A 23,574-nucleotide genomic window follows, 5' to 3' on the forward strand; every position below is an offset into this window, starting at 1 on the left:
TAAAGCCTGTTGCACAGGCTTGAACTTCCTGGTTCTAGGCCGTGAAGGCATTTTTTTATCCCTTCAGAGGACCTACCAAAACATAGCTTGTGAGTTTGCCCACTCCCGAAAATCATGGGAACACACCTTTGTGCACTTGAAATTCTGCAGAGAATAGTATGACGTTAATGCCAACTTGGAGGGAAGGGAAAGAACCCTCCTCAGTAAGTCGAGGTGGCTTAGGTGTTTGATGTCTTGCTTCTGCTTTTTTAGGAGTTCGGTCTCTCATTTGTCGGCTCTTCCTTCTTGTCACCGGCTCCTTTGTAATTTGCTGCTTTTAATCTTCTGTGGGCTGAAAAGTCAATTGGATCACCGGGCATGCTAGAAGGGTTGGAGATAGATTTAATAAATGCTTGTTGAATGAACCAATACACGAATTATGAGTTAGTAAGGTCTGTCAGACAGATGTCCCAAGAGTGCAAACTGTAAGGGGCAGGAGTGGTTGTGGGTCCGCTTTGAGAGAAAAATTACAGCACTTTAGAGCCCTTGGGGTACAGAGGAGGAGGAAGGTTAACAAGTCCCCCTGCCTCCAGGTGACAGGGCTCTTGTCTCTCATAGGTGTTTCACTAATCAGCTCTTCTGATAGTCAAGTTTCTGGGCCCCAAAGTAGATTTAAATGGCCTGAGGCTTTGAACAGGCAGTTCTCAAGATAAGGTTATCTATAGCCATAAGAGAAAAACCCACTGGAAATCATTAGCAATTATAGAAGTATAAATTAAAGGAACACTAAGATTCCTTTTCACACCTATCAATCCGCCTTGCAAAGACAGTAGAAGGAAGGAAAGAAGGATACAGAGAATGACAGATGTTGGAGGATACAATAAATACAAGCACATTGATGGGCTACCATTAATTGAGCTGTGAATGGGTCTCTCCATTCAGGAAAGCAATTTGAAATTGCATACAAGGTTATTGAACAGTACATGTTCTTTGCCCAAGCTACGCCACCCCCCCCTTCCCCCAGGCCTGTATCCCAAGGAGACCAAATGATGATATCTGCTCTCTGTGTAGTGACAAAGCTGAGAGCTAAGGGAATATCTACCAATTGGAGGATGGTTGAACAAGGTGGAGTATATGAAGATAATGCTATACTATTGTGCTATAAGAAATGAGGGAAAAGATATCAGAGAGACCTGGGAAAACCTGTCTGAATCGATGCAGAGTGAAGTAATCAGATGAAAGCAATTAAGGGTATAAGATGAATATCGTAAAAAGGAACAATTTTGAAGGCTTGTAAGAAAGAATGAAATGAGAACTGGGAGAACAATTTACATGATAATTACTCTGTAAAAACCAATTCCTTTGCAAAGTGTAAGAACTCGAATCAATGAAATTGACAAAGTATGAGAATGGAGGGTAAGAGAACCCCTACAGCAACGGGATCCCCTTGGCCAGCGGCAAGCTTTGAAAAAGAATTCGCCAACCCCAGCGCATACAGGCACGAGGTTCGTGGCCAAGAATGGGATTGATTTCTACCGAGAAGACGGCTTGCTAGGAAGACAGACTTGAGCAGTGGGCAAGTCCTGTTAGGACTTCTGCAAAGATTCAGGGTTCAGAGTTGTCTTTGATTAGCCCTCTGAGGCTTGGGGGCTTCAGTTCAACTCAAAATTGAAGAGATTACTTAACTGGGAGTTTGAGCCGCTGGGAGTGGTTTGAAGGACTAATCTCCAATTTGATAGAGGGTGGGTTATTGGATATTCAAGCTGTTGATGTGGGCAGATATAATTTTCCTTCTCGTTGAAATAGGACGGTAGGAAAGGCTTTGAGGATAGATGTGTCTATCCCGGCTGAACCAGCATATCTAAGTTCCTAAACGTTCTATATCGCTGTCAGCACGGACGTGTAACCGTTTTGGCCAGAACAACTTTGTTGTGTCAGAGCGTTTGCCGGTGTGAAAAGCTATAATCTTTGAAGCAAAAATGTACTGGCAAAGTAGATGGTATTCTTAGTTCCCTTGCATTTGAATTTGCATTTTCAAATTAATTTTGACCCAGTGTAACTTCCATACTAGAGAGTGGTGTGAACATATTTATTTCACAGTAAAATTAGAGAATGAGTCTGTGATTATTTGTATGTAAAGTGCAATTACAAAGTTGGGTGAAATTATAGTAAAATTAGAAAACAGACTTCCAAATGTATTTAAAAGCTGCAGCCCAGTCATTGTAGCGTGACCCTATCTGTAAAAGCGGGGGTGGTGGGAATCGTACAAGCTGCCTCACTTACATTGGGCTTATTGGGAAGCTGGAATGAGATGGTGTGGATTGAACTCTGTGAACCTTAATGAATTTTCGAGATGAGCAGCTAGTGTTTTTCCAAAAGTTAACCAAGAAAGGTTTGCTGCTACAAATCAAGTCTGCATGAAAGGCAAAAACTCCCAAGGTGGTATTTTCTAAGTCTTCGGATTTGCTTTAAAAGTCAGTTACCTTTGGAGGAGCCCTGGCGCTGAACTTTCAAGCCTTAAGCCTTGAGCGTAAACTACCGACATTGCTTTTCTTTCAGGGTAAGGAATGGAGTTGATGGCAAAAGCCTGGTACTGAGAGTGAGAAAGAACAAAAGTCAGGCACGATCAAGGAAAAGCAAGCTTCAGGCAGCTCAGCTCCTCCACGCTCCTCCTGGGCAATTTTCTTTTAGGGAAAAAAAGCACCCCCTCCTTCCCAAGTCTCTTTTTACTTCCAGACCAAAGTGACTCCGATGTTCCTGGTAACATTGGACTCTGTGGGTCAGAAGAGGATGATACATACGGTTCAGATGCTCGATTGCTTTGCTGACTCTAGGCCATCTTCCAACTTTTGTCCTATCCTCGACTAGCAGGGGAGGGGAGCCGAGAGCCGGCTAGGGCCCACGCTCTGATGACTTCCCAGGACAGAAATAGACTTCTGTCTGTGCTGCTTTGCCATTCAGAATCAAGTTAGTTGCCTCAAAAAGATGACCGTTTGTGAAGTGATTAACACAGCGTTTGGCACATGATAAGTACTATAGAAATGCTTGCCATCATTGCTTAAAGTTCTAGACTGAGTAGCAGGGTCTGGAACCCTAGTCTTCCTGGCTTCAAGGGCAGCTCGGTCTCTACCACATCACCCTACTGCTTTTAACTATCTCACACAGGTCTTTAAGATGCTTCTCACTCCATTTCGAACCCTGGTTGGCAACTAGCCCCAATGTGCTGTTGGTCATAATCTAAATGGATGGGTCATGCAGGAAATCAGAGGAAGATATTGTATTACTGAGCCCATGAGGAAGGAAAGGAGGAGGCCCCAAGGTACAATGTACTTTTCTAGGGAGGAAGGAGAGTTAAGACAAGAGATGGCAAGCTTTGGGGTTGAGCGGAGGAGATGGCCTTTAGAGATCATGCCATATGGAACAAAGCTATATCTTAATGTTCTCCCCTACTAACTCACAAAGTCACAAAGAACTCAGTCTAACCCCTTGGAGAGTTTTTTACCTTTCGTGTCTAGTAGTAGATATAGACATATGTATGTGTATGTATATGTATAAATATATGTATGTATATACAGTCTATAGGATATGTAGACAGAACTTGTCTCTCTCTTTCTTTCTGAATCCATCTGTCTGCATCCATCTGCCTACCTATCTGCCAGTCCCTCTCTATCCTACTATCTCTCTATCCTGCCTACCCATCTCTCTGACTCTCCATTTAACTCTCTCTCTCCTTTATCCATTCCATCTGGGTGTCCATCTGTCTACATTGTCTGGCAATCTCGTTATTGTTTTATTTTTCTGGTTATGCATGTATATTAACTTTTTAATTACACATTTCTTAATGAGTCACGTTGGGAGCGAAAAATCAGAACACAGGGGAAAAACTACAATAGAACAAAAAGTGAACATAGCGTATATTGATTTATATTTACTCTCCATAGTTCTCTTCCTGGATACAGATTAAATTTTCTATCATAAAGTTTATTGGGATTGCCTTGGCTCACCGAGGCACTGAGAAGAACCAAGTCTGTCATAGTTGATCATTGCACAATCTTGCTGTTACTATGTACAATGTATTCCTGGTTCAGCATCGGTTTGTGTAAAGTTTTCCAAGCCTTTTTAAAACCTGTTTGTTCATCATTTTAAAAAAATAACAGTAATATTCCATTACTTTCAAATACCATAACCTGCTCGGCCATTCCCTAAGCAAAGGCATCTACTCATTTCCCAGTTTTTTGGCACTACAAAAAGCTCTGCTACAAACATTTTTGCACTTTTCCCTCCTTTATGATTTCCTTGGCTTACAGATCCAGTAGTAGCACTGCTGGGTCAAAGGGTAGGCAGTTTGATAATCCTTTGAGCATAGTTCCAAATAGCTCTTCAGAATAGTTGAGTCACTTCACAACTTCACCACCAATTTGCCTTTCTCTAATCAATAGTGATTTAGAGCTTTTTTCCATATAACTATAAATGGCTTTAATTTCTTTATCTGAAAATTGTCTGCTCATGTCCTTCGACCATTTTTACATGTTTTAGAAATTAGATCTTTATCAGAAAGACTGGCTGTGAATTTTTTTTCTAGCTTTGTACTTCCCTTTTAATCGTTTTTGTTTGTGTTGGTTTTTCTTGGGCATAAACCTTTCAACTTAATGTGATTAGAGTTGTCCGTTTTGTATTTCATATTGTTCTCTAGTTCTTCTCTTCTCCAAAGATCTGATGGATAAACTATCCCTTCCTTGCTGTCCTAATTTGCTTATGGTATCATCCTTTACACCCGAATCACATACCCATTTTGACCTCATTTTAGAACAGGGTGTGAGATGTAGGTCTGTGATGAGTTTCTGACATATGATTTTCCCAGCAATTTTAGTGAAATACTGAGTTCTTAAATCCCCAAACTCCAGCTTCTAGGGTATGAAATACTAGATTACTATAGGCATTGATTATTGTGTCACAAGTATCTAACCTATTTCACTGATCCACCACTCTATTTCTTAGTCAGTACCAAATGGTTTTGACAACTGCTGCTTTATAATAGTTTTTTTTTTAATAGCCTTTTATTTACAGGTTATATGCATGGGTAACTTTACAGTGTTAACAATTGCCAAGCCTCTTGTTCCAATTTTTCACCTCTTACCCCCCACCCCCTCCCCTAGATGGCAGGATGACCAGTAGATGTTAAATACATTAAAATATAAATATAATAGAGTTTTAGGTCTGGTTCTGCTAGGCCACCGGTCTTTGTATTTTTCCCCTTAATCTTCTTGGCCTTTTGTTCTTCCAGATGAATTCTGCTATTGTTTTTCCACTCTATAAAATAATTTTTTGGCAGTTGGTTTGGCATAGAACAAGTAGAACAATTTAGGTAGAACTGTCATTTTTATTAGCTTGGCCTACCCATCAGCAATTGATATTTGTCCATTTGTGTTGATCTGACCTTATTTGTGTTCATATAATTCTTGGGTTTGTCTTGGCAAAGTAGATGCCCAAATACTTTATTTTGTCAATAGTTATTTTAAATGGAATTTTTCTATCTCTTGCTGATGGGCTTTGTCAGTAAAATGTAGAAATGTTGATGATTTATGTGGGTTTATTTTATATCCTGCAACTTTGCTAAAGCTGTTAATATTTCCAGTAAGTTTCTGGATGATTTTCTGGGATTCTCCAAGTATATCATCTGAAAAGAATGATAGTTTTGTTTCTTTCATTACCTATTCTGAATACGTCCAGCTTTTTTCCTGTTACTGCTTATTATTTTAAAGGAATCTCTTTTTATCCCTCTGTTCTCTAAGATTTTTGATAGGAATGGGTGCTGTCTTTTTCCAAAAGCATCTTTTTTTTTCTGCATCTCTTGAGATTATCATATGATTTCTGCTGGTTTTGTTATGGTCTATTATGGCAGTAGTTTTCCTGGTATAAATTGTACTTGGTCATAGTATATTTAATCCGCTGATCAGTTGTTGTAATCTTTTTGCTAATATTTTATTTAAAATGTTTACATTGATATTTAGTAGGGAGATTTATCTGTCTATCTGCCTATTTCCCGACAAAACATATACATGGGTAATTTTTCAACACTGACCCTTGCAAAATCTTCTGTTCCAAATTTTCCCCTCCTTCCCTCCCCTAGCTGGCAGGGGAGTCCCATATATGTTAAAAACAATATATGTATACATGTTTATACAGTGTCTTACTTCACAAGAAAAATCAGATTTAGAAAGAAGGTAAGAAGAAAAACAAAGATGCAAGCAGTCCACACTCATTTCCCGGTGTAGTTGGTTCTGTTCGTTACAGATCAATTGGAACTGGTTTGGATCATCTCATTGTTGAAGAGAGCCACATCCAACAGAATTGAGCATCATGTAGTATTGTTGTTGAAGTGTATAATGATGTCCTGCTCATTTCACTCAGCATCAGTTCATGTAAGTCTCTCTTGGATGGTTTTTATTTGTTGACTCTTATAAATTCTCTCTGGGCATGAGATATTTCAGTGTTGCCCCTTCTGCATGCCAGGTATGCTGGATCTGGTGTTCCCAATCAGCCAAGGTTCCCTCAGTCTTCCTGGAGTCCAAATCCACAAATAGGTTAGTGATTCCTTTATGTATGTCTATCCATCTTTTCTTCCTTCTATCAATCTAATATCTATTCTGTCTGTCCCTCCATATCTCTCTTCCCCCTCTGCCTCTTACTATCACTATCATCTATTCAGTCCGTCCCACCGTTCATTTATCATCTATCCTACTACATGTCTGTCTATAATTGCATCCCTCTATTTAGCTATATATCTGCCAGTCTCTCATCTATTCAGTCTTTCTTTTTAGATATCTATCCATCTCTCTATCCATCCAGTCTCGCCGTACCTCTCTGTTACTCTATTTCTATCATTCAATATCATCTATTCCTTTGTCTCTCTCCTGTCTATCCACGTCCTTGTCTATTTGTCTCTAACAATATGTTTCTTGTTGTCCATCCCATGTCTGTCTTCTATCCAGTCTCGCTGTACCTCTCCATCAACCTTTCGGTGTCCTCTCTTCTCTCTGTCTATGCAGTCTATATTTCTTTATCTCTGCCTCTATCCAGCTTTCTAATGCTCTTTATTTATCCAGCCTCTCTCTCAATTCATGTATCTGTCCCTCTGTTCCCTTTCCCCTTTATTCATCTATCTATATCCCTCTATTCATCTTTCTATATTGTCCAACTTTTAATCCCTCTCCCTATTAATCTACTCGGTCTTTCTACCTCTCCATCCATCTTGTTTATTCATATCTATCATATATTCTGCTGATCTATCATCCATCCCTTTCTCTAACTGTCTTTCTATCTCTTCCTCTATCCGTCTAACTGCTCTCTTTCCCTCAATCCATGGACCTATCCATCATGGAGTCATCTGTCTACACCAGGGGTCCTCAAACTTTTTAAATAGGGGGCCAGTTCACTGTTCCTCAGACTGCTGGAGGGCCGGACTATAGTAAAAACAAAAACTTTGTTTTGTGGGCCTTTAAATAAACTTCGTAGCCCTGGGTGAGGGGGATAAACGTCTTGAGCTGCTGCATCTGGCCCGTGGGCCTTGGTTTGAGGACCTCTGGTCTATATGCCTTTCTATCCATTCTGTCTGTCCCATCACCATCTACCTCTCCATCATCTGTCCTCTATTTATCCACCTAGTCTAGCTCTTTCTCCCCTATCATCATCTCTATCTCTATGCACCCTATCTATCCCTCTCTCCTATCCACCCAAATATGTGTAATATTGTCAATGTCATGTCAATCTACCAACTATTCTGCTTATCTATATAGCTCTCTATAATTATATGTTCCTCTGTGTATCCAGTCTGTCCCTCCGTTTCCACACCTATTCCACCATTATCTGTATTTGTATCACCTGCCTATATTGTTTGCCTGTCTCTCCCTTTCTTTATCCATCCCTCTATCGGTCTATCTGCCTATCTCTTTTGCTCTCAATCATCTATCTTTCCTCTCTGCCTGACAAGTATCTCTCTTCCTATATGTCTATCAATCCAAACATCTGTCCCTGTCTATCTACCTACACATTTATATTTTGTCTCTGTCTCTCTCTCCCTCTCTTTTTCTATCTATATAGTCTGCCTGTCTCTCATCTATTCTTTTATTCCTCTGTTCATCAATATAGCTCTTTATCCATCCTTCCATTCATCTCTCTATATTTTCTATCCGCCTATTTGTCCCCGTTCCTCTATTCATCCATTTGTTATCTTTTTGCCCGTCTGAACATCTATTCTATCTCTCTCTAGCGTCTATCCTGTTTGTTCCTCTGCTGATCTCTCTCTCGATCCCTTTATTTGCCTATGTGTGTATCCAACTATACGTCCCTGTCTTTATATTTTGTGTCTCTGCCTCTCTGACTATCTATTGCATTTATCCACCCTGTCTCTGTTCTATCATTTGTCTGTCCCTCTAGTCATTCCTCTCTTATCTGTTCATTTGCCTACTCGTCTCTCTGGCTGTCTCGCCCACTATCATCTACTTACATTGTCTGTCTCCAGTCTATCATTATCTGTATCTCTATCGTCTGTCTCTCTGCATCCGTGCACCCATCCACTATCTGTCTGTGTATCATCTATATTGTATAACTGCCTATCTCCTATTTATCCATCCTGTCTTTCTCTATCTCCTGCCTGTCAATCTATCATCTATCTTTCCTCTCTTTCCTTCTTGTCTAACATCATCTATATCTTTTTATCTGTCTGTCTCACAATACATCTATCGCTTTTTCTCCTGCATGTATCTATACTGTCTTCTTATCTAACTATATGTTCCTCTCAGTCCTGTCTATCCATCATCCAGTCATCTATTTCGTCTGTCCGTCCCTCAATCCATGTACTGATCCTACTATCTGTCTCATCTATTCATTTGTCTAATTATTATGTCCCTATGTCTCTGTAACTATTTCTCCCTCTTCATTTATTCATTGCTCTCCATCCTATCTCTCAATCCATCTTTCTATCATCTATCAATCTTTCTCGCTATCCCATTTATCCTTCCTGTCTGTTTCTCTCCATGCATTTGGCTATCAATCTAATTCTATGTCTGTCTGTCTTTTACTCCATCCTGTCTATGTCTATTTTTCTGGCTGTCATTTATCCATTTCTCTTTCTATCCACATCTCTCTCTCATTCTAACTATGTCTCTTTTCTGTCTATTCATCTACCTGCCACTCTGTATATACATATATGTATATGTATGTCTCTGTCCCTCTCTAGCCATCCTGTCTCTCAATCCATCTTTTCTTCCTTCTGTGGATCCAATTATATTTCCCTCTACATATCTGTATGTCGCTATCTATATGTTTTGTCTCTCTGCCTCTCTCTTTATCCATTCCTCTAACTATATGTCCATCTCTATAATTATGTCTAGCTTTACCTGCTATCTGTTCCTCTCTTTCTCTCTCAATCCATCTATCATTATCTCTATGTCTATCCCTCTTGTCTATCATCGTCTGTATCACACTTATCCATCCACCGGCCTCTCTTTATTCATCTCCATTGTCTGTCTCTATCCACCCATCTCTCAGGCATCTGCCTGTCTATTTTCTGTCGTTCTATCCTTGTCTATCAATCGTCTATCCAATTCTCTCTCCATCTACCTGTTGGTCCAGCCCTCTTGTCTATATGCCGCCATCTGTATCTCTTTATCCATCTATTTGCCTGTTTCTCTTCCTCGTCTCGCAGGTGTCTGTTATCCATCCCGTCTCTATTTTGTGTCTCTGCCTCTCTAGCTCTCTCCCATCATTCTTCTATCAAAATCTCTTCTCTAGCTCTGTATCTGTCTATCCTTTCTAGTTCTCTGTACCCTGTCTTTATTTTCAGGGCTCTTTCTCCCTTTATCTCTGTCTAGTATCTTTTTATCCATCCTTTCTCTCTGTTCCTCAATCCATGTTCCTGTCTCTCATCATCTCTATCTTTATCTGCTTTTCTCTTACCTGTCTCCATCTATCCTACCTCTTCATCCATCTCCTTAGCCCACTATTTCTCTCTCTGGGGAGGGAGGTGGGGAGGGAACTTTTCTCCTCCCTCCCTCCCTTCGCTATTTATCTCTATCCCTCTACATACATGTCTACCCACCAATAGATGGATTTGTCTTTCTCCATATTCCTGTCTATAGCTCTGTCCATCTATGTCTCATTCTATCTATTTTCTCTCTCTATCCATCCCTCCCTTTGCCCATTTCTATCTAACTTACATGTCCCCCTCAATCTCCAATCTGTGTATCATCATCTATGGATCTATCCTGTCTGTACTCTCTGTTGATTCATCTCTCTCTCTCTTGTCTATCCAGTATCCATCTTTTCCTCCTATCTTCCACCTCTATGTCCCTGTCTATCTATTCTGTCCCTCCATCTCTCAATCCATCTACCCATCAATTCATTTCTTTCTGTATTCACTTATCTATCCTATCTGTCCGTGTGTCAATGCGTCTCTCTATACCTTCCTTCCATCCATTCCTTTGTCTATCTCGATCCAATCCGTTGGCCGATCTCACTCTCTCTATTTCCAAATCCATGTCTCTGTCTATCCTATGTCCATGCATCCCTCAGTCCATCTACCTATTCCTTTCTATGTCCCTATCTTATCTATTTTGTCCCTCTGCTTCTCTCTCTGGCTGTCTATCAGTCCCATTTATCCCTCCTGTCTCTACCCATCTACCTGTCCCACCCTCTATTCATTTGCCTATCACCTCTCCTCTGTCTCTCTCAAGCTTTCCATTTATCCAAACTGTCTGTTCATTTGTCTATCCTCTCATTATCTCTCTATCATCTTTCTATCCATCCTTCTTTTCATCTATCTGCCTATCTGTCCTTTCTACTTCTCTGCTTATCCATCTCTCTATCCAGTCTGTCTGTCTCTCCTCCTCTATAAGTTTATGTGAATTTCTATTCCCTTATCTCTCAATCTATTCATCCATCCCACTATGTCTCTATCCATCCATCTGTCATCTATTCTGTCTGTTCCTCTCTATAACTCTATTTCTATCTCTCTATCCAACTAGTCCCTCTTGTCTATCATCTATTCATTTGTCTGCCTAACTATACGTTCCTGTCTCTATCTCTGCCTCTACCACTCTTTCTATTTGTCCATCTACACCATTTATCCGTCTCGTCTCTCCATTCTGTCCTTCTGTTCATTTATCTCTCATCTCTGTCTATCCATCCATCCTATCCTTCTATTTGCTCCATCCCCATGGTCTCTCTGCCTATCCACTTCTCTATTTAGCCTGTCAGACCCTCTCTGTAACTATATCTTTATTCCTCCCTTATCCGTCTGTTCATCTCTCTATCATTATCTATATATAACTATCTCTCTGTTTATCCATCCTGCCTCTGAACCTCTCTCTCTTGTCTATCTATCAACATACCTCTCACTTCATCTACTTCCACTGCCTCCCTATCCTGTCTATGTATCTATCTTATCTGTTGCTGTCTATCCCTCCTTCTGTTTTTATCCACCCAAAATTGTCTCCCTGTCCCTCTGTTCATCTAATTTGGGACAAAGAGAGACGGACATATACTATTTGTCTGCCTATCTATCGTGTCTATGTCTATTTTCTATCATTTATCTATCAACCCAACTATAAATCCCCATCTGTTCATTTATCTATCTTTCCATCCTGTGTGTGTGTCTGTCTCTGTCAATTCACCCATCTATTCATTTGTCTATTCCTCTTTTCTGTCTCTTTCCATTCCTCTGTTCATTTATCTATCTCTGTTTGTACTGATAACTATCTGTCTCTATCAAACTGTCTATCCTGTCTGTTAAGCATCTATTCTACCTATCCATTCATTGATATTGTCTGCCTATCTCTCTGTCATCCTGTCATCTCTCCAATCTCGCTGTACCTCTCGATCACTGTATTTCTATCTTTCGGTATCATCTTTTCATTTGTCTCTCTCTATTCATCTATCTTTCTGTCCCTCTCTATAAATATATTTCTCTATTGCTCTATTCTTCTGTTTATTCTTATCTGCCTATCTCTCTGCTTATCCCTCTCGCTGTCTACCTAGTAGCCATCTTTTCTTCCTTGTACCTATCCAACTCTATGTCTATGTCCATGTCTATTTTCTCTCTCTATCCACCTTGTCTAACTCCATGTCCCTCTCTCTGTTCTGTCTTTCCCTCTCTATATTTCTCTCTTTCCATTCTGTCTTTCCCTTTGCTCATGTCTATCTTTATCCACCTATCCCTCTCTTGATGAATCTATATTGTCTATGTGCTAGTCTCTGTCTCTCTATCTGCCTGACTCTCCATCTCTCTTTATATTTATATACACATATACATCGGTCTATCTGCTTATGTCTTTATCCTCTGTCTCTCCCTGTTGTCTATCATTTATTTCTCTATCTATTCTATCTGTCCCATCTCTTCAGTCTGTCCCTCTCTTTAACTATGTGTCTATCCATCTCTCCACCCATCTAACTATTTATTCCGTTTGTCCTTCTGTTTCCGTCTCTATCCAGACACACACATATATATCCCTCTAATCATTTGGCTATCATGTCTGTTTCTCCAGATCTCTATTCAGTTTTTTTCTAGCCACCCTTCAATCCATCCCTCTGTTCATGTATCTATCTGTCAGTCTATCATCTATCTCCCTCCTGTAGATCTATCCAACTAAATGTGTGTCTGTCTCTCTCTCTTTCTCTGTAACTATATAACCTTCTATCCACCCATCATGGATTCCTCGACCTTTCTATCATCTATTCATCTATGGTGTCTAGGATCCAATTTTTCCTCCTCCTGTGTTTACGCCCCTGTCTATTTTATCTTGCTGTCTCACCCTCTCTCCATTCATCTAGCTATTCGTCTCTCCTGCCTGTCCCTATGTGTGAAGCCCCCTCTCTCGAACTATATCTATCCTTCTTTCTCTCTCTATTCTGTAACTGTACTTCTAGCTGAATAATGCCTACCCCACCAGCTCTATGGATCCTAAGCAGCTTACTAGTGGAGATGAGAAGACCTGACTTCAAATCCAGCCTGGGACCCTCACTAGCCATGGCTAGACCCTGGCCAAGTCACCTCCCCTGTGTGTATCTCAGTTTCTTCATCTCTAAAATGAGGAATATTCCATGCACTTACCTTGCAGGGTTGTGCTGAAGATCAAGTGAGAGACGCTCAGCAGAGTGGCCGGCCCTTGGGAAGCACTGTGGGAACCTTCTTTGAGCCGGTATCTTGGCCTTGCCTCACAGTTCGTGGCTCACCGAGCATTTCTCAAGAAGGCGAGGGAGAAGGAAGTCGCCGGCAGGGGCTTTCACGCCACAAAAGCTGAACTGCGTGTGGACCCATGGAGCTGGAGTGCTGCCTGTGTAGAGGGAAGTAAAGGTATCAGAAGGTTAGAGATGAAGAAGTCAGGTTAGAAAGAGCAGAGTTTCTTTGTGATTCTGAAATGGATTAGGGAACCACTGGGGTTCCCTGAGCAGGAAGGGTGACGTGAGGAGAGACAAGAGGCAGGGAAACCAAGCGGAAGGCTCCTGACACGGCCTAGACCAGGGGATGGATGTCTCATAACTAAATGTGGGGGTTGTAAAATGATGATGTGGTATCAGTCAATGTTTGATTTGGATACCTATTTTTCTATACCCATATACCCAATGTCACGTCACAATTTCTCGGGCTAAAAGGAGTCACGAGCGGACAAAGTTGAAGACACTCTGATTCGGACGAGTCCTTTTGTACCCACCGTGACTAGGAGAGGCCTAAGATATCCAAAAAGTAATCGATGGGATGGGACCAAAGCACGGCCGAGCGTGGCTAAGGTTGGACGTGGAGGTGAGTGGACGCTTGAACCCACGGTACTCGACGAGATCACAAAGTAAGAGAGACAGCAGAGGCCGGGCCAGAGCCTCGGGGACGCTTGTGGCTAATGAGAAAAGAGCCAATAGTCCTTGTGGTGCTTGGGAGGCTCAAGTGAGGATGTGTACAAAGGGCTCCAAAGCACTGCATAAACAGGAGTTTTTAGACACTACGCTAGGAAGGCTCTGGGGAGAGAAAAAGCAAACATTTGTCCCCTGAAAGAATCTCCAATTTACTTAGGGGAAACACCATGTTCACAGGTGACAGAAAATTAGATCATATGAGGGTGAGACCCTGAACAATTTACTTAACCTCTGCCTCGGTTTCTTTACTTGTAAAGTACTCGGCACTGCGTCTGGCCCATTGTAGTTGCTGTATATAAATGCTTATTTATACCTCTTTGCACTGGATGAAGCAAAGGCCTGCTGTCTCTATCTTTTATATGAACAAAACAAGTTTGGAAAAAATGACTCGGGGGGGGGGGGAAGGGGGAAAGCACCGAGAGTGGGACTAAAAAACCAGCTGGTTTCAGGAGGATGCGAGGTCATGGAGCCCACTGACCTTTGGTAAGGAAGAACCCGGCTTCCTGAGAAAGAGCTGTACATGGTAGCCAAACTCTCTTCCCTGTGACGTCCCATTACAACATCCTGCCTAGTTCTCCCTCTCCTCTTTCCCTCAGTCAGTCAGCATACATTTCCTTGGCATGTAAAGTAAGCACTGGATACACAAATGCAAAATAGCAAAGAGTCCTTCCCCCCCCCCCCCACCCCCCCATGCAAGCATGCACTGAGTGCAAATTGAACACTGAGAAGAAAGACAAGTCAGAAAGATGGGAATCGACGCTTTTTCAAGCAGTTTGAAAAGGAGTGCAATTCTCAAGGCGGAGACGCCAAGGACAGTGGGATCACGACAAGCAGGGGAAGCCCCTCCCCCCCCAAATGAAGCAGACAGCTGCCTATCTCAAGAGTCCGACAGCTTTTCGCAAAGCTTCAAGGACTCCTCTTTTGCTTGGAGTCACCTGTGTCAGTGGGGAGCAGAGAGTGATCTGAACCCAAGGCTTCTTTACTCCAAGCCTAGTTCTCTTTCCCTTGTGTCACAACGCGACAATAAAATCAAATGAACATCAACTTCTGTCCCCTGTACATGGTTGTTTCCAAGAGAATATAACATTATACAGCACATGCCACAGAAGTCACAATTGGGGCCCGGACACATTATCTTCTTTCGGGACTTCCCCACTGGTAGGAAAGAATAACAGCCTCATCGCGAGGCTTCGGACGGGGCGCTCGATGCCGATTTTTGGCGGGTCACCTCGACTGTTGCCAGGGAGGTTCGCTTTACTTTGGATCAGTCTAGTGCCGGGGCTAAAGAAGAAGCCCGTGCCCAAGCTTTAGACCTGCAGAGGCCCACTCTGGGCCCCCCTCCATTCTCTGGAAGTTCCGCAGAAGCCCTGAAAAGCCTATCACGTTTGGCTAAAGACCCAGGCGCGCTCGCAGTGTTGGATTTATAGGAGGATAATTCATCTGGGGGTGTGGGTGGGTGCCGAGGGACTGCCGAAGCATTTGAGGTTTTTTGAACTAGCCTTCAGCCACGATGAAACATGTATGATATTAAAAGGCCGTGGTCTGGGGCGCTAAGACACGTTGCCTGCCTACATCAAATACTAATGGAGCAAGATGATTCTGTTTAGAAATGCATCAAAAGCCATCTTCAAAGTACAATGCAGCCAGCTCCCATCCAGCCCCACCATTTTGAAACCTCTTCCCAAAGTCATTAGACTTTAATGAGGTGATTGATGGCTTTACTTCTCCTCCCAGGCACACAAAGCCTTTTATGACTCAGTAAACCGTTCCCCCCCCCCCCAACTTCTCTGGATATCCAGGGGTCTCCCGACTCTGGCCACATTAGCCAACCCAGAGTGTGGGAGCTGGTGTGTAACAGCAGCCCGATTACCGCCCCCCCCCCCCCCCCCCCCCCCCCCCCGCCTCTGTTCAGTTAGCAGTCTGTACAGACTCCTGGGAGGGAGAAGGAGCCCGAGGCGATCACCCTCACTGCAGAGAGGAGGAAACAGAGACCCCTTACTGATATAAATCTAAATTCAGGCTTATTTCATGACACACTTGCAATTTGAGAAAATGAGGCTGGCAATCGGCTGCTTAGAACATTCCGGGAGGGGTCGTTTTCCCTGGGGGATGGCCACGAGGGGTACCTGTTCCCAATGACCACCTTGGGACTGGTTCCGGCTCCCTTCTGACTGGGCTACTGTGTCCAAAGCAGGGCTCAAGGGGCAATTTCAGGCACTTGGCCGCTGCCTCCTGGAATACCAAGCTCCCTTCACAGGTCAGCTCAGACGTCAGTACTCTTGGGAAGGGGGTGATCTTCGCTCCAGTTTGTGGAATATTCCCTTATATAAGGTGGTATTCTTTGCACTGCTGGTCATGTGACTTCTCCCTGGTACTTTCCCCACCTTCCCCAGCTTCTTAGGGTATTGAACTTCACTTAAAAAACAAAAAGTAGGGGGAGGTTTGGGGAAGAAACAGTTGGACTCAAGTTCTGGTCTTCTGTCTACTTGAAAAAGCACCGTCGGCTCCAAGGGAGAGGCGGGCTAGATTGGACAGAGATTGATCATATCAAGGAACGGATTAAAACTCAGCCAGAGCCCTGGGCGTGATGTCAAGGGGACAGAGACAAAGCATGGAGGCCCGGAGCCGCTTGGACCCTGGCCCCGGGGCCTCCTTGGTCCTTTGGGTCGGGGGTGGGGGGGGTTCTGTATCATTTCTATCTAAATTGATTTCTTTCACTTTGTGTTGTTTCCCTGTAAGCTTATTGGAAAGAGCGGCCTGTCATCCTGGAATCCTCTTGTCTGTTTTGTCCCCAGGTTGATTGAATCAGCGTGGAACACTCAGATGGCTCTGTCACCGAAGAAAGTGATTTATTTATCTGCAGTTATCGGATGCATCTGGTTTCATTTTCTGGTGTTGGCAACAGAAAGTTCTTTATGAATTTGATTAGACTCTAAAAGCCCGCAGAGAATTGTTATGCGACTGGGGGGGGGGGGAGAGGAAGGAGTCAGTGCTAAGCCATAAAAGCTCTGTCTAGCTCATCTGGAAAAACAGACCGAGCCTCAAGCTCCAGTTCTCTGGGCCGGCTAACCCTTTCCTGCCCACCGGCCACCTCCCCCGATCTGGGGAAGCCTAGGGACCCTCTTCTCGGGGTAATGCTTTTCCATGCAGAAAACACAACAGGACTGCAAAGGAAGCCAGTGCTCCTCAAATACTTATCAAAAACAAAACAAAACAAATTTAGGGAGCGCCCGAGAGCTATCCAAGGAGGAGAGGTCCACGGACCCACTCCACGCTTGGAACCTTTGAGGGACCGGGCTGGGTGAATAAAACAGCTCTGGCTGCTTTTTTATTTATTTACTTTGGTGGAGAACAAACCTGACCATATGGTTTGGGATCAAAGGCTCTGGGAGAGGGTGGGCCCGGCCAGCAACCACTGAGGCCCAAGACGCAGAAAGGGGCTTCGTGTACAGCTTCCCTAGGAGGGCACGGCTCTTAACTAGAGCAGGGTTAGACTCGGGTCCCAGAGAAGTGATCGATTGGAAGGAATGGGCTTTCTTAACTCTCTGTTCCTCCTAATGGGAGGATGGGACTTATTGTGAAATGAAATAAAGAGGGGGCCTTTCCTTCCCTTCAGACTCTTCAGATGGCCAGAGCTGATGATTCCAGGAGAGGAAGAGGCTGGCCTGAAATTTCTGCAAGTGCTCCCAGCTGACGAAAGGCCAGGGAGGTAGCCCGTACACCTCTGCCACCTGCAGTTCAGGAGGTGTTTTGCCAGAACAAGATGTGCACTAGCAGGAGGGAAAGAAGGAGATGGAGGCCAGGTGACTCTCAGAGCATTAGACACCGGGAAGAGCAGGAGAGGGACGGGGCTCACCAAGCAGACTGAGCCGAAAGGCACCCCAGGCTGGGCGCCGACGATTGGAGAGAGGGCCTGTTGCACCTGAAGTCCTAGCTGCTGCTGGCTCAAGAGCTCCTAGCGCAGGGAAATGGACTGAAACTCAAATGCTAAAGCAGAGCACGGCTACTGGTTGTGGCGGAGGGAGATCAGTGTGTAGCATAGAAAGCCATACAGGCGAGAGAGACCGTCGGAGTGCCTAAGGCTGAAATGGTATATAGCTTTTGAGACAGAATATGGACGGCCATTGAACTACATGCAACCTGGATGAACATCCAGCCCAGGAGCCCAAGTGGGCAGCCAGGTAGTTGTGACACGGAGAAGGGAATGGCAGCGTTAAAGACCGAGGACTGAGAACAAGGCCGCTGGTTCTGGTGATTAAGAGCAGTGGGGAACGGTTACTGTTGAACGGTCACCCCAGAAGGCGGATTGTTTGCAAGTCAGGATAGGAGAGAGATAGATCGAGTAACAGTTTGGGAGAGATGAAGGGAAGAGTCACAGGAAGGGATGGGGAGTTGCTTCAAGGCAGGGATGACCTTGTCAACATGTGACATAACCTTATAGTGGAACTGATCGGCAGGATTTTGTCATATTCTCCAGTCCCGGCAGGAGCAAAGGGGGGGCTCTGGTGAACAAGACTGGCCCGTGGCAGTAAGGAGGGAAAGGAGGAGAGTGGCTGGCATGAAACGGAGGCAGAGTGGTTCCCAGAGTGTTAGGAAATGAAGGTAGACTAGAGAGCAGAGTGCAGGTCTCACACTTACCTCAGAGACTTCCCACTTGGTCGCGGCTGCCGAGTGAAACACAGGGACGGACCGACTTGAAATCTCCCAGAGGTCTCGTGGGGTTCTTGGGTCACAAGGTCACATGGGATACAAGGGAGCGAGAACTTCCAGAGGGCCCTTTCCTCATTTCATCCCTGTCCCTGGTGCCGTGATGTGCCCCAGCCGGCTTTAGGGGCTTCGGCATGTGCTGTCTTCCTCAGTCTTAGGGGATCTGATGGCATTTTTGTGCTTGTACAACATCCTCAATTTCCTGTGGGGATGAAAGAGAAAACCTACTTGGTATTTGTTGTCATCCTCCATGACTTCTCTGAGCTCACTGATGTTGAAAAAGGACTTGCCTTTAATCTACAAAACCCTCCCTGATCTGATGCTATTTGGGACCGAGAGGAAGTCTGCCGCTCCCACTCTCCTTCCTTTACCACTATTATTAAGACAATTACCTGGTGAAATAGCTCCGACTACCTAGAACCACATGCCAGGGAGCACGGTAAAAAGAACTCAAAGGAAAACTGAGCTTATTACCAGGGAATCATATTTACTCCCCGAATTCAAGGACAGCTTGGTTCCCATACAGATGCTTACATAAAACAAACACAAAATCCTTCCATTCTCCTCTTGGGTGGGTCGCTCGTCTGTGGGACTCAAAGGGAGATGGGTCTGGGGGCTGTGATGGAGGCTGTCAGGATCTGAGACATCTCTTCCTCCATAGTTGTGTGCCAAGGAGAGGAACGCTGGGATCCAGGAGCCACCGATCGCCTTTCCACTCCCCGGCCCACCCAAACCTGAGGGATACACATGGTGGACCTTTCCACAAGGAAGCTCTGATTTCAAAAGTCCTCTTCCTAGCAAGCCACGGACCCCTTGGCGACCACAGCGAGGCTTTTGCTCTCTGTGTTCTGGATTCCAGACTTCTATGACTTCAGCCCCGCGGCCAGGTCTTCCGGGCAACTGGCCCATAACAGCAACGCACACCCAATGTTCTAAGGGTTAGATTTTCCTTAAGCGTCCAGCCAACCATTTTACTCCTTTCCCCAAAACACTGTCTCTAGAATCAAGCGGAGACTTTTCTGAAGTTTGGCTTTTCAAAGTCCTTGCCAATATGGTCCCAACTCACCCTTGTCCCTCCATTAAATGTTGCTCCCCAGTGCCCCTCTCCACCTGCACCACTGTTGTTAGAGCAACTGCTCCAGTACCCTGCTCTTGACAGCACATGAGACCCTTCCTCTGCACAGGGTCTAGTAGGGCTGATTCCAACCGCCACAAAATGGTACCTCACAGCTACTGGGAGGGAAGACCAATTTTCTTGCAAGTGACTCTCAGGGCAACTAAGTGGAGGCTCTTCAGACTCAGGAATGAGCTCAAGGAGGTGGCTCTTAGTATTCTCACGAGGAAGTGAGGGCTCTGGTCCTGGACAAATTTGGGAGATTTATTTCCAAGGGTCCCAGACGAACTTGGTACCTCCTTTTGTTTGTAATGTGCCTTCTAAATAATGTAAAAAAGAGAAAAGAAAAAACCAATTGTTGGCCACGGTTGCCTTTTGGAGAACTTGAGCTCTCTGGGGAGTGTTTGGGTATAGTAATGACCCCACGTTGCTAATTTAGCTAGATCCCCTCTGGCTCATGGAAAAGGTTAGAGCAGGGATGGGGGGAGGGGCCGACTCTCCCAGCCTCCCGGGACAGGGACGCTCCTACCTGTGAAGGGGAGGGGATTCTTGCCTTCCTTTTTTTTTTTAAATCTGCCTCAACCCCTGTTTTTGGCTGTTGAAACTGAGTCAATTAAAGAATAGTTTTCCTTACTGCCATCAAAGTAGCTCAAGTCTGGGCTTTCCTGTCAGTAGTGAGGAATTAGAGCTCCCTTTGGGGTTGCTATTTCCTCGGTTTCCTAAAGGAAATGACAAATAAATGGCTATACATAATGGCACCAAAATTCACCATATCATGTGCCTCCTTTCATTCTTCCACACTACCCCATGAGACAGGGAAGAAAGATCCCCGTTTTCCAGACAGGCTCAGCAGCAGGTCAAGGGTCCCGAAGCTGCTCAGTATCGGGCACAATATTTGAATCCAGACCTTGCAGACCCCTTAGGTCTTACCCAGGCACTCCAATCAGATTCTTCTCCAAACAGGTGCAAAGACAGAACTGCACCCGAGGAAACAAACATTAAGAAGTAGTTAGAAACCCAACAACTCCCGACTGGCAAACAAAGGTCAAAAGACAGAAGGGCGGTGCTGGGGAAAGGCTGTGTTCATTTTGCACCTGTTGGAGAGCGTGTGAATTATTAGTCTGCCCCGACAAGAAGCAAGCCTTTCCGTCCCTGACAGCATTGATAAATGTGGCCAACGCCAGCCTTACATTTGAAAATCAATAGAGAACATTTTTCAGAGTAACCTGAACCTACCCAGCGTAACAAACACGACCGGCTAACGACCAACCAAGAAACTAATTGTTTAAATGGGTTCCGGGGGACAGGCAAAATTTACAGGAAGGCAAGGTGGAGGGAGGAGCCTAGGACAAGAGGAGAAGGGGGGAAAAGCCCTTAGTGGCAGGCAGATCAGCTAGATTTGGTGCAATGAAATTCCCTGTTCAGTGAAGGGCCCTGGAAAACAATCCCTGAGAGAAGGGGAATGGGAAACCTCTGGTGGGTTTTTAGGGGCTTACCAGGGAGCAGAGAGTTCCTTCTCTCAGCTTGCTTCTGAAGACTGAGGACACAAGAGGCTGGGGGTTTCCTCTGAGAGCGACTGGCTACCCCAGAGCTCTGTAATCCGAAGGTCTGCTCCCGACTTCACCACTGTGCTGGGGGTCACTCGGGTGACCGGGCCACAGCAACAAAGTCCATCTTTACCTTCTCGGTTTTCAGATGGTAAAAGGGGCAAGGTTCAAGGTGGGCTAACTGGGCCAGATAAATTGAGTCATAGGTCTTTTAGAGAGAAAGATTAGCACTAGAGACACTAAGTGGGAGAAGAAAATGACAAACCACCCAGAGTCCCATTCGAATTAGATAGTCACTGAACATGTTTTAGTTAAATGGAACTTAGAATCTGCTCCCTCTGTTGATATTTCCATGTATTTTCATTTTCAAAACTGAATTGAAACTTCAGAGGCAAATGAAACACGGTATAATGCTGCTGGTTAAAAACCATTGCTCTCAGAAGGAGAAGACCCCAGTTCGAATTCTGGCCCTTTGCCGGCCACGTGGCCACGAGCGAGTCAGTCCCTCGAAAAGGTTGGGGTAGGTGAATATTACGTTCCCTTCCAACCTCAAACCTGCATTCTTAAAGCATGTCCTCTGTGGCTCCCAGCCCCAGTTCCAGGCCGAACTAGAAAGCTCCCTCCCAACAGTCAGCCACCCTTACACAAATGGACACCTGTGCCATACTGGGCTACCCACGGGGCCACTGGGTGCAGAGAGAGGCTGCCCATTCCACAAAGCAGAAGAGCATTCTCAGACAGACTGCATGGTCACCGCTTCAAAAAGAAATGGAATTTTGAAAAGAAGTCAGGAGCCCCCACATCAAGCGAGAAAACGCTTTCCTAGGACAGGCTCCTTCTTGGGGAAGGGCTCTCTATGAATGACTGCTGTGGTTTCTATTGTCCGGACTCAGCTATAGCTCTCTGGAACATCTGGTTCCATTCTAGCTCTCTGCTCTTCCCTGGATCTCTCATAAACAAACAAATGGTACCCAGTATTTACATGTAGCCTATTCAAAGAAAAGCAGATCCCACACAGACAGAACTCACATCTGAACGTGGTTAGTGGGGGAATGGCGCCGATTCTGGCTCCCGCTTCCCAGTAAGTGACTATGGCAGGAGTGGAGTCAGAGAGCTGGGGGCAGCGGCATCTCTGGCTCCCTACTCTTTTGCTCCCTCAATTCACCTTATCCCAGGTTCTAGATCCTCCTCAGCCCTGGTATCTCAGAATTTCTGCATCTGTTGTTTTGTAGGCTCTATTTTTAGAGGTCAGATAGCCACAGATTTAGAACGAGCAGGACCCACTGAGGCCATCTCATGAACCCTTATACCATTTTACAGAGGGGAAAACAATAAGCGACTTGCCTAAAGTCACACAAGTGATACAAGGGCAGAGCCAGAACTCCGCTTTAGCGGCTCTGTAGCATGGTCCCATGGCAGCCTCCTACCCCAGCTCCCGTCTATTTGCAAGCAAACCCGAACCCTCGGCGTTATGGGACGGTGAGCCTTTTCCTCTCTTCTCACATCCTGTACAAAGCAACCATTGGCTTTTTCTCCGAAAAGTACTGGTTTTGCAGCTAGCTCAGCTTTCCAATTCGTCAAACTGTGACCGGGACAGATTTGATCTGCAAGGGTGACCTTTAGATTCCCAGAGCGGAGCGAGCAGTACCCCCACCCCACCCCGGAATAGGAGACAACGACCACATGTTCATTACTACATCAAAAAGACAAGGCCCACTGCATCGGGACAGCCGGTGTCTTCACTGAGCAGCAAAGGTCCAGATTGCTAGGCTGGAGCCTGGAAGCACCTGGAAGCGCCTGAAATCCTCGTTCTCCTTTCCCCCAGCCAAAAGCAAACAAATAATGGCTGAATATTAAAGGCGAGGGAGCAATTTCGAGAGAAAGTCTGTCCTGCCCCCTCCCCCCAAGTCTAGTCAGTGATGTTCCCTAAAGCTCCCAGTAAGTAGATAATAAGGCCCCATTTTTCACAGGGTCTGCCAGAGCTTTTATCCTTGACAGCGTCTAATACCTGTCAAACATTTTAGATTAAAATGAGGCTGGAGAACACAGCCTTCCTCACTGTTTCACTCTGCTAGCGGAGGCCAGACCGGGACTAAACAGCAGCCGTGCCATTTGTTGTTATTAATAACAACCCTCATTTCCGTAGCATTTGACAGCCCCACACAGCAATCCTCTGACATGGAGAATATCAGCTTCAGCAAGTTTCTCCCCATTTTAGAGATGGGGAAGCTGAGGGCCTTCCGGCTCGAGAGACTCATCCATGGACACTAAGATTCAAGGTTGTTTCCATATCACACGATCATGTTAAACACCTACTGTGGA

At 44.7% G+C, this 23,574-nt stretch overlaps 1 long non-coding RNA gene across 1 annotated transcript in view; it reads right to left on the reverse strand.

Moving 5' to 3' along the window:
• Positions 1-6,385: 6,385 nt before the first annotated feature.
• Positions 6,386-23,574, reverse strand: part of LOC116420385 — a 285,773-nt gene continuing 268,584 nt past the window's right edge. Inside the window, exons 7-9 of the long non-coding RNA XR_004230668.1 lie at positions 18,523-18,793; positions 13,088-13,310; positions 6,386-6,540 (exon numbers count right to left, since the gene is read on the reverse strand). This is a non-coding gene — a long non-coding RNA (uncharacterized LOC116420385). The remainder of the gene's footprint in view (positions 6,541-13,087; positions 13,311-18,522; positions 18,794-23,574) is intronic.

Source organism: Sarcophilus harrisii, chromosome X, assembly GCF_902635505.1.
Source record: "Sarcophilus harrisii chromosome X, mSarHar1.11, whole genome shotgun sequence".
Lineage (NCBI taxonomy): Eukaryota > Metazoa > Chordata > Mammalia > Dasyuromorphia > Dasyuridae > Sarcophilus > Sarcophilus harrisii.